This window comes from Macrobrachium rosenbergii, chromosome 27 (genome assembly GCF_040412425.1).
Source record: "Macrobrachium rosenbergii isolate ZJJX-2024 chromosome 27, ASM4041242v1, whole genome shotgun sequence".
NCBI lineage: Eukaryota > Metazoa > Arthropoda > Malacostraca > Decapoda > Palaemonidae > Macrobrachium > Macrobrachium rosenbergii.
In genome coordinates this window covers 17,329,034-17,341,600 of record NC_089767.1, presented here as the reverse complement: position 1 = coordinate 17,341,600, position 12,567 = coordinate 17,329,034, and the positions used below count along the sequence as shown (strand labels likewise).

The following is a 12,567-nucleotide window of genomic DNA, read 5'->3' as shown; positions in this document are numbered from 1 at the left end:
ATCACAACTTTTATCGGTAATCGGTGGCACTCGACAGCCCCTCGTACCTGTTTGGAGGACTGAAGGTCTAACAGTGTGGCCATTTGAGCATATAGAGCCGAATATGTCATATGCATTTGTCGTTCTTTCTCTTACTTTCTTTAATTACAAAGGGCCTAACCTGTCATATATACATGTTATCCTTCTTCTTCCTTTTTCTTTAAATTTTCAGCTAAAAGCCCTTATGGACTGAGTCACCTATAAACCCAAGAGGGTTTCAAAGGGAATTACGGCAGCAGAGAAAGAAAGTTATAGGAAAAGATGATAATTTTTTGCATACGATTCCTGTTTGAGAAATGCTCACGCAGACTTTCCTCTTTCTAATAACTATCTATTTTTGTTACCTATTATCTAGATATACATTTATTCATCCGTTCTTATCTTTCAAATTTTTACTCTATTATTGTTTACATCGTGTACGTCCAATCAAAGCACATTTGATTGTCCTGTAGAAGTAAGCACATAATAAAAATAAAACAATTGATAATTTGTAGTATCTAATGATAAATAGTCAAATATCTACAAAAACATTATTGAATATTATGATCTAACAACAATCACAATCATCGTTTTATTTTGAAGAAAGAGTTTGTATAATATTCAAATCTTCAATATATATATATATATATATATATATATATATATATATATATATATATATATATATATATATATATATAAATATATATATTTATATATATATATTATATATCTATATATCTATATATATCTATATATCTATATATATATATATATATATATATATATATATATATATATATATATATATATATATATATATATATATATATATTATATTATTTATATTCATGAAGCTGCAAATGTGTTTTTATTATAGAATACACGCTACACTGGGAATATCGATGAAATTACCAGCCAAAGGGGAATTTATAAGTGATAAATGGATCGGTACTGAGGGTCTCGATCCCTCGACTCAGTTACCTTCCAACAACTCCAATTGACGGTCTTACCCACTGAGCCATCAAGAGAGGTATAAGTTAATGCCGAATCTGATGTGCTTGTTCACCCGTCGAGAGCGGGGGAAAATAATTATACTGGCTTCAGCATTAACCCACCTCCACCATGACAGCTCACTGGTACGTTTGGAACACGCAGCTCTTATTATGAAATTTTTATCAAACTGTGATTTATATACATTCATGAAGCTATAAATGTTATTTAATATCAAATTCACGCTACTTCGGGAGTATCCCCGATGGGGAATTATCACCAAAGGGAATTTATAAGTGATAAATGGATCGGTACTGCCGGGTCTCGATCCCTTGACACTATTACCTTCCAACAACTCCAGTCGATGGTCTTACCCAATGAGCAATCAAGAGAGGTATAAGTTAATGCCAGATCTGATGTACTTGTTTACCCGTCGAGAGCAGGGAAATTATACTTAGCTAAACATTAACCCCTCCATCATTATGCCTCTCTTCATGGCTCTGTAGGTAAGACCGTCGACTGGACTAGACCATGTACGTACATATGTATATATATATATATATATATATATATATATATATATATATATATATATATATATATATATATATATATATATATATATATATATATAAATAAAGATAAAATCCACAAAGGAAACGGAAACACTGGAGTGCTGCGAGGCCTTTCGACACTAGTCCTTTACTTAGCAGACTGAAGGAATATAAGTATGTTTACAAAGAAAGCTCATATAAATGACAGAAGGGGATTATAAAGGAAACATATGTACCTGGAATCCAACACAATTGAAGAATTAATACCACTGCCAAAACAGGATTAAATACTTAAGAGGTTTTTACAAAGGATTAAGATCAACCGTTCAGGAGCAGGGACAGGATAAAATTATACAGGTTCATGACTGACCACCTAAAAATTTTTTAGTACAACTTTAATAATTCTTTTTTTTTTTTTGTAAACAATAATAACTTTTTGCAAGATGAACATTTTTACAAAAAAAAAAATATATTAAACATACGGGTATACAGAAAATATATATCAAGTAGCTACCTTGTAATTAAGTCAATTAGAAAAATGTTCAAGAATGACCTAAAAGATAAAATCATTGACTTTATTACAAGGTAGCTACTTGATATATATTTTCTGTATATCCGTATGTTTAATATAATTTTTTGTTGTTGTAAAAATGTCCATCTTGCAAAAAGTTATTATTGTTTACAAAAAAAAAAAAAAGAGAATTATTGTGTTGTACTAAAAAATTTTTAGGTGGTCAGTCACGAACCTGTATAATCTTTTAATTGTCCTGTCCCTGCTCCACAGACGGTTGATCTTAATCCTTTGTAAAAACCTCTTAAGTATTTAATCCTGTTTGGCAGTGGTGATAATTCTTCAATTGTGTTAGTTCAGGTACATATGTTTTCCTTTATAATCCCCTTCTGTCATTTATATGAGCTATTTTGTAAACATACCTTTATATTTCTTCAGTCTGCTAAGTAAAGGACTAGTGTCGAGAAAGGCCTGCAGCACTCCAGTGTTTCCACGTTTCCTTCGTGGATTTATCTTTATTATATATATATATATATATATATATATATATATATATAAATATAAATATATATATATATATATATATATATATATATATATAACTATAACTGCTACTCTATATATATACATACATACATTATATATATATATATATATATATATATATATATATATATATATATATATATATATATATATGTGTGTGTGTGTGTGTGTGTGTGTGTGTGTGTGTGTGTGTGTGTATATATATGTATATATGCATTGCACACACACACATATATATAATACACACACACATATATATGTATGTATATATATGTGTGTGTGTGTGTATGTGTTGTGTGGGTGCGCTTGACGCCTTTTCCTCGGGTTCAATATTTGATTAATCAAAATAGTTTTCTTAGACTTCAAGTACTACAGGAAATCAGATTTAACAAATAAATAAAACATACAAAACACAGCAGAGTGGCGCAGTGGAAGCGTGCTGGGCCCATAACCCAGAGGTCCGTGGATCGAAACCACGCTCTGCTACTCACAACTTTTATTGGTAATCGGTGGCACTCGACAGCCCCTCGTACCTGTTTGGAGGACTGAAAGGTGTAACAGCGTGGCCATTTGAACTTAAAGGGTCTAATGTGTCACAGGTATTTGTCGTTCTTTCTATTGCTTTCTTTGATTATGAAGCGCCAAATCCATATTAAGATATCAGGAGAGGTCAGGATCTGGACGAGGGACTTTTTGGGGATTTGTGGATTCGTTAGCCCAGCGAAGGTTCCGAGTTTGGAACGCCTTTTTTATGAATAACAACAGCAGTAGTAGTGGAAGCTAAGTCTGAAAATTATTTCATAACACTAAAAGAGTTTATGAGACAATAATACGAGATTATTATTATTATTATTATTATTATTATTATTATTATTATTATTATTATTATTATTATTATTATTATTATTATTATTATTATTATTATTATTATCTAGAAGATAAACCACTATTCATATGGAACTAGCCTACAAGGCCCACTGACCGGAAATTCAAGCTTCCGAAGAGTATTTGGTGACATCTTATGCAGGCAGATTATAAATATCTCTTGTGTTCTCTAATCAGTAGTGCCTATAACGATTTTATTTTCTAGCTCATTTTCTTTCCAGAATCAGCATTGTCATCATAATCGTTAATCTTTCAGATATCCAAGAGGACGAGGGTGCTGGTGTTGTCTCAGAGTCGGCTGAAACTAGATGGGAAGAATCTCTTAATGAATTATCGTGGTGCAATGGCTGATTTCAACATGGACTGGAGTGAAGGCACATTCTTGTACATACTGAAACATTATCACGACCTGGACTTAGATCATTTGTTGGAATCTCGCCGGGCTAAAGCGAAGGAAATGTTGCGAATCTCAGAAGACTATGTTAAAGATTACGCTCGAAAGTCCCAGTCTGCTAACACAGAATCTTTTGCTATTTGGAATCCTTTCCAAGGGACAAAAAAGGCCGAAAACCAATCTTCCTCAAGTTCAAAGTTGTCATATTTAGCACAATCGAAAATTGGGTCTCCTGTGTCTGATGCAAACATTTTGTCGACAAGATATCCTCAGGTAGCTCGGGAAAAGTTGAAAAAAACCTCTGAGACCACACCATTTCGTGATTATCTCCTCCCTTCAACAGAGGATTCGGGACTGTGGTTTTGGGACGCCCTAATTCCCTTGAGCTTGGCTGAGATTCGGGAATGTCATGAAATGTTCGAGAGAGGATATGATGAGCAGCCTTTCTACAATAGCAGTGCTCTGAGGTGTCCCGACCCGTCGCACTCAGGAGACATCACCAACAGTGACTTAATTACAATGATGCTCAACCTCTTATGCAATACCGTTTTAGAAACAGATGAAGATTATTGCTGTTCATGAATATCTTTTTAGTTTACATTTTATTCGTCTTCTTGACGGGATATATTTCTCATTTTTTCAATATTGTTTAGAGTTGTTATTTATACTTACTAAGGGATTCAGAGCCGATGAACCATAGTTTTTCGGCAACAACTTTTTATCAAAGCATCGGGTAAGGGTGAAAGGTGGCAAGTGTATATTTTATAACCGTGCCTAATTTTCGCAAGTATTATTTAGTACCTAAGTTCGATAGTTTTGACATTTATAAAGTAAAATGAAGTCGCCGATGCTGGAACAGAGAAAATCACAGACAAGGAGCCTAAAACAATTCGTGACGTAAACATAATATGACGTCATGAGACTCCGCCCATCCACCAGGTAGGAGGTGAATGAATATGCTTACACAGTCTAGGCTTCAACAAATTCGATAGTGGCCAGCAGGATATGGAATTGTCCCGATGGTTGGAAAACTGCTTGCCGCTTTGCATACAAACGAGAAGACCCATGGCAAGATTTACTATAGGGTGAATAGGTAATTATTTCTATAGTGGGTAATAGTTACCTGGCAACACTCATCTCTTGCCACAGCAAATAGAAGGCTATAGTGTCGAAACCTGAGGTAAAACAAAACGGATTGTCTTTTCTGTATTCCCACCTGAACAAATGAGCTATAGACTGGTTCATTAGGTGGATGAATTACATGCACTGAATTATTTGTAAAGCAGAAGCAATATGAATATCAAGAAAATGGAAGAATTCTAAGCTAACAACTTAGTCCCAACAATAGTAATAGGAATAATAATAATAATAATAAAATTATTGAAGGTGATAATGCAATCAAGGGGATGATGACAAATCCTGCTCACCATTATTGATATCGCTGAAGCCTAGGATGGGTACTAACAAAGCCAAGAGAGACAAGGTCTACCCAATTGGATGGAGTCGCCTCCCACCTGGTGTAACTATGTAGTCAATGACGTATCTTATAGGTACCTGCTCATTACGGCAATTCACCTGCTGACGCAATAAGGAGGTAGACAAACCTCCGCCTACATGGGGGATTTTGGGGGAAGTGAGCAGACCTTCTCTTTCTCTTGGCCTTGGGTACTAATATCAATTAGTGAATATGTCATCGGCAAGTGTGCAGAGCCACAGTGAAGAGACGTTTTCCCCGTATGTAAACCCTTCACTGTGGGTGGAGCCTTATGACGTCATAGGTTAACGTCACTATTGTGTTCAAAGCCCTTATCTGCCATTTTGATGGCTCTGGCATAGGAAACACACTTTTACTCTGATAAGTACCAGAACTATTGAGCTTAGGTACTAAATAATACTTGTAAATATTAGGTAGGGTTATAAGATATATGTTATGACCCTATACCCAGGTCAGATAGGGTCATAATCTCTTGCTGTATCTGTTTTAAGAACAGCATTGTGTCATCTTACACCCCTAAGACTCTCTGGTAGCAGTGGCCAGCCCTGGGTCAGCAAATTCCTTCTCCCTCGTCGACTCCTCTCACCGAATCTATCCTCAAACAAAGGCATACTGGAATTAAACACCCAGATAAAAACTAGACTTTATTTGCAAATTGAACGAAAGTAATCCAGCAAAACCTACTGTCATGAAATGGAGTGATTCCTACCCCCTATAAATGGAAATCATCACTAGAGGAAATTCTGATTCATCAACATTCAGATTGTTGATTCTAGACCACCCGGTACTAGTGACTAACACCCTGGTCATCAAACAAAGTAAAAAGGTCACAATTATTCAAGACCAAAATAAATGTCATATAGTATGTGAAAGAACACCACTTCCAAGATAGTCGTCCTCACAGGACGAACCCAGAATTCCTGTTAAAAGAAACATATCATATATTAAAACCTGAAATGGTGTTAAAAGAAATCAATATTCAAAACAGAAAAATGCACAATGGAGAACAGAACGAGAAAATGCATAATGGAGAAACATAGGAATTTCACTGCAACACAACTGGGTATTTCCACATGATGTCTGGAAAAGATATAAGTGTTCTTGACTTATCTTACTCACCTCTATGGCTGCAAATAACAGATCTTCACAGTGGCGATTCTTAAACACTGCCCAACAAGCAAATCATACTCAGCCACAAAACGAAGTCCCCGGTTATCGCTTGTTCCTCTCATAATATACCATTAGAGAGTGCACACATATACGCACTCACTTAATCACTCTCCCCGGAAGCGTGACGACACCGGTTCAATGTTCAAAGGATCACACTGTCTCCATGCGCTTAGGCCATGATCAGAAAGCCAAATGCATGTGTCAGATACCCACTGTATCTAACTGTGTAAACCTCCAACGACAACACAAATGTACCTGGAGCGGATACACTTCTGACATGCCAGCACATAGTTCGTCCACAGACTTAATATATACACTTGTCAATTTTCACCTTTATCCGACGCTTTGATAAAAAGGTGTTGCCGAAAAACTGTCTTTCATCTGCTCTGAATCCCTTAGCATATCATAATTATGTAATGAGTTTTTTACACTTTTGATTCCACCTTTATCAACTGAACGTTGACTTGAAACGCAGTACATTTTGTTCCAACATATAAGGTCAAAAGAAGTTTTTCTGGATAGGTTCTGTATTCTTCTCTACTCCTAGATTAAACCTGTTTAATGAATCATGCGCAAGATCCAATACTACAGAGCAAAATTACTCAGGCTTTATCATTTGGTCATTTACCAGTTTATTCAAGAGCCTTTTTCATTGTCTTATACTTGGCCTTCAATTGACTAACGTTTTCTTCCTAACCAAATTAAGCATTTTAACATTTAGCTTGAATGGACCCTTTAATCATTTCTCCTTTTCTGTTATTTGTAAACTTGTGACAGCATTAGCTCCTCTCTTCAATTCACCACTAGTGGAACCTATCTAGATTCAGCCAGCCTTGTGCTGGCGCGGGCTCCTGCTCTTCAGCACCCCTTAAGCAGTGAACCATCAGTGACCCTATTTTCGTTCTGAGTTTATTATTTGATTTAACCTTATCTTTATTATTTGGCATAGATAACTTGCAGGAGATGTTGGTCTGTATATCGATGAACTGGCTGGTGGCTGGTTTCATTAAAGGTATGATTATGATTATTGTGTCTCCTCTCCAAAGGAAATAGTTTGTTGACCATAGCTGGCTACAGAGTTGAGGTAACATTTTGTTAAATGGAAATTGACCTCTGAACATTTCAAAATCGATGTTTTCTTGACCTGAAGCTGTGCCGTTACAGGTGAAAAGAGTAAACATATGTTTGTGTGTGTGGGTGTGTTACAAATTGTAGTTTGTTTTAAATGTTATACACTCAGATTCAGATGTGTGCATCAAGATTTTACCCACTAAAAAAATCTTTTGTTTTCCAAGTATATTTGAAATTACAAATGCATCATAAATTCTGTAGCCATGTTGAAGCATATGGTGGTTGTCTTACATGTAACTTACCAATTTTTTTTAATTACTTTCTGCCAAATGCCTTATATTGGTATGATATGGAATAGATGGGTTCTTTTCGAAATTATTGTTCACTTTTCACTCATTTCCCCAATCTGTCTTATAACTGACTGTGCACTGGTTTCAGGTGTTTTGATACACGATGTTAATTTAACAATATCTGGAAATTCGTGAACTTAGAGAGGGTAAGTTTTAGGAGGCTTTGAATCTTTTCCTTGGGTAATCCTTTCCGTAAAAGAGCTATTGGTAATTCTTCAGCCCATCATGAAACTTCTTTTACATCATTTCCGTTGAGAATTTTAGAATGCACCTACTGAAACTGCAGATAAAACGTTGTCTCGCTGATAAACGGGACACTGGCAAAGAATGGCATTCTTGGTGCAGTTGGTCTGTTCTTGGCTAATGTCCCGTTTATCAGTGATACAACGTTTTATACACAAGTTAAACGTTTAATACGTGAACATTGTCCGTCCATAAAATGCCAATTAATCTTAAGAAGCCCATTAACTATTGGTTCCCTATTTAGATATAACGAAAAATTGAGCCCCTCTTTTGACATCCAGTGCGGTCTATTTATTTTCGTGTCCCAGATGTAGTTTGGGAAATTATGTCGGGGCCTCCGTAGGCTTCTTAAGGTCCGCATTGATAGCCACAGGCGGGGTGAGTTATCGAACAGGTGTCCGGTTGTCATCTCGAGAATTCTCGAACATTCGAGAAAATACAAAGAAATGTAAATTTAATATAGAATATAAACGTTTTAAAATCATCACACGGGCTTCTTCCCCTCAACAGCTTGCTGTCTTCGAATCGTTTTTGATAAAAACAATAGTTCCAAAACTAAACAACCAAACTACCGCCACCCATCTTTACCTGGCATAACCATATTTACTCGCGACCTTTCGCTTCTTCTTGTCACTCGTCTTCTTCCCTTCACTTGAAATGATAATTCTCTTATCCGGTTGTGCTTTTTGTGAATCTTATTATAAATGTATGTTGGCTGTTAGGATGAGCCTTTTTATTGTTTCGTGTGTTCGTCCTTTTTACAGCTGTTATGATGGGGCTGGACGCCGAAACGTCGCTTAATAAAGCTTTGTGAAATGACTACAATACTTCTCTCTCTCTCTCTCTCTCTCTCTCTCTCTCTCTCTCTCTCTCTCTCTCTCTCTCTCTCTCTCTTCACATTTCTTGAGACATACTCATGCTCATAAATATCCGAGTGCAATCTAATGATCCAAATCTCACTTACATGTATGTCAATATGAAATCTTATTATTATTACTATTATTATTATTATCATTATTATTATTATTATTATTATTATTATTATTATTATTATTATTATTATTATTATTATAGTCCAGAAGATGAACCCTATTCAAACGGAACAAACCCACAGGGGAGGCCATTGACTTGATATTCAAACTTCCAAAGCATATGGTGTTCATTGGAAAGAAGTAGCAAAAAGTGATTGGAAATACAGAAAGAAAAGACCAGTTATTAGAAAAACCGATAAGTTTACAAATAAATAAGTAAATAAATATAATGTAAGTAAATTATTAAGGTACAAGGAGAATTGTATTAGGCTCGTAATACAATGCATCTTCGCTTGAAGTTCTGAAGTTCCAGTTTCACGACGTCCTCAGGGAGGCTGTTCCACAGTCCAACGGAGCAAAAAGAAACTGTAAAAAACGAGTTTTATGGAGGTTTTTTAAAGACTGTCGTCACAATGGCCCAAGAGGAAAGTGTGATGCTGAATTCTGTCAATCATCAGAATCGCCCCAGCTGACAAGGGAGCTTACTAAATTCACCTGAAATAAAGCATGACAGAAAGACATTATTATATCGACATCAAAAGAAATGAAGATTCCTTTCCTCATGTCGTGTCATGACCCCAATTTATGACGGTAATGGAGAGGTTTTGAATAAGTAATGACAGTTAATGGGATGGACGTCTTGTGCTCTTGTGTGCGTTTGTGCGTATGTGTGTTAGTCATTCCTTGTTGTCGACAGACTCTTTTTGCCTCTTTGTACTAATACTGGAATATGTAACACTACCTAGATCTCCCATAAAAGGTAAGAATCCGTCAATGGAAGTTTGTAATATACCCGATATAATTACATTTTTTATCTCATAAGAGTGAGAGTTCTGTGTTTATAGATTCATATTCTTCACATTCTTCTTTTTTGAATATTTTTCTTTTTGTAAAGAATATGAACCAAAGGCGCTAAGTTATTTACTATTTTGATTCATGATTTCAAACGTCTTGTAGAGAGAGAGAAGAAAATTTAACGTTTGAGGAAAATCTCATGTATTTTCGCTTTTATCTGGAAAGGTCCTTGGTACGCTATTGCCCCTCCCTTCTACCTCCTACCGGCGGCAAACTTGCCAACAAAAGAATTTTCCTTGTGCTTTCTGCGCATTATTTGCCTCATACTTCTTTGACATAAACATACAACGTAACATTTAGAAGTATGTGATCACTAACTTCTAAATTTCATACTTCTAAGTTTTAAGCTGCTGCGCTTATACAAAGGAAGAGCACAAGGAATGTTACGTCTTTGGCAAGCGTGTCCTTGGGCTGCTTGACGTTAGTATCAGGAAATTCTGCAACCTATTGCGTTCGTGAGAACAACGATGGTATTCTGTTCTGAAGCGTTTGCCGCAGCGTCACCGAACGTCAGTCAACTGCTGGAAAGAAAGGACCAACTGGCTGCTTTACTGGGAACCAAATAGCGCGCGAAGAAAGAGAAGAAATGAAGTAATAGTGAAAGATCCATGAAACATCAACATGGTGCTTCATATTCATTACATGTCGGCTGTTAACAGCTACTCACATAAGTTTATTCCAGTTGCTGTAGTAATTTTTATAGTTTTCGTTATTGTTCATGATGACGCAGAGATTAAAGACCCATCCAGAAATAGCCAGACAGGAAGTGCAGTGATTCCAAAGACCAGAATACGTGATCGAAATGATGATGCAGACAACGTCAGAAAATACAGTCTTTGTAAAGCTCTCTTCAGCCTCGATAGTCCTGCATCTAAAGAGAAAATTGAAACTGTCTATTCAGAAAAGATTCTTCCCAGTGAAACAGTTGGAGATGTATTCCATAGAATGGGAGACATGAATAGAAGGGAAGAAGTGAAAGATATTTATCGTAAGATCAACGGCGTTTTAAGGAATATTCGAAAGTTGAAATATTCGGAGCCTGAAAATTTCTCCGGTGGAGACTACCAGCCTCTGGCTGAACTGTTACCCCGCGTTGCTGAATACGATTCATCCTCCGAGAATGAACGCGATTCGAAGGAAGAACAAAATTATTCCAGAGACGATCCTAAACACAAAACTAACCAAAGGACAACATATGTTAAACAGAGAACCTCTTCCAGAATCGTCGAAGGGATTCTTCCTTTTGTTCCTTGCTCCATCAGAGACTATGAGGACAAACGCCAGGTCTTCACCTGCTTCCAAAAACGGATCGACGTCAAAGGCTCTCTCTATATCCATTTCTTTGGGGACTCCAAGATACGATTTCTTCTACATCAGTTCTTGAGAGAAACCGACGACGTGTTTCATTTCCTCAATGTAGCGAAGGTGAGGCTAAATCACCGTCTTGACGTAAGTAAGATTTTGCTTGTAATGTCCAAGAATTATTTGCCAAGTTGCTTCGGCAGGAATAACATTTATTGAAAGCTCTAGTAACGGACTTTGCTTAAAATAGAAACCACATGAAAAATGAAAACATGCCAGTCTTATTCCTGGTAATAATAATAATAATAATAATAATAATAATAATAATAATAATAATAATAATAATAATAATAATAATAATAATAATAATATTTTTTAGTCCATTTAGTGCATTTCGGGATGAAAACTGCTTACATGACAAAACTGTAATTATGTAGTGAGTTATGATCTTTCGATACTTGTGATAATGGTAATGTTTCTGACATCGACTATACAGCACATTCCAGTAAAGGATATTTTACAGTATATTTACTACAACGTCAAACAGTGCAAGCTAATCAGGACGACTCAGTGCACTAGGACTGATTTCATTGGAGTTATTTGGTGATTATTTGAGAATCTCTCTTCAGGTATATATTAAGTTTATTCAGAATCTGGATAACCTGAGTATGTGCAATGGAAAATATAACCCCTCTTGCGGGTATAAATATGGCGTTGATGTACCCCTGGCCTCATTGACCTTTCGAGTACGGTAGAAAGTTCTACCGAGACGTCAAGGAATATATGAACTTTGGACAGCTTCTAATTTAGTTCCTCGCTGGACAAGTCGATAGAGTTCTCGGCTAGCATTCTGCTAGGCCCGAGTTCGAGTCTCCGACGACCAATGAAGAATTAGGGGAATTTATTTCTGGTGACAGAAATTCATTTCTCGGTATAATGTGGTTCGGATTCCACAATAAGCTGTAGGTCCCGATGCTAGGTAACCAATTGGTTCCTGGCCACGTAAAATAGTCTAATCCTTCGGGCCAGCCCTCTCTAGGAGAGCTGTTAATCAGCTCAGTGGTCTGGTTAAACTAAGGTGTACTTACTTTGGACAGCTTCTTTATGATACATAAATTGCCAGGTAATTAAAGACAAGTTTTATCTACG

General features: G+C 36.2%; 1 non-coding gene across 1 annotated transcript; it reads left to right on the top strand.

Moving 5' to 3' along the window:
- Positions 1-3,036: 3,036 nt before the first annotated feature.
- On the top strand, positions 3,037-3,108 carry TRNAM-CAU (transfer RNA methionine (anticodon CAU)). Its single transcript has one exon. It is a non-coding gene; the product is annotated as a tRNA-Met (tRNA).
- The last annotated feature ends 9,459 nt before the right edge of the window (positions 3,109-12,567 follow it).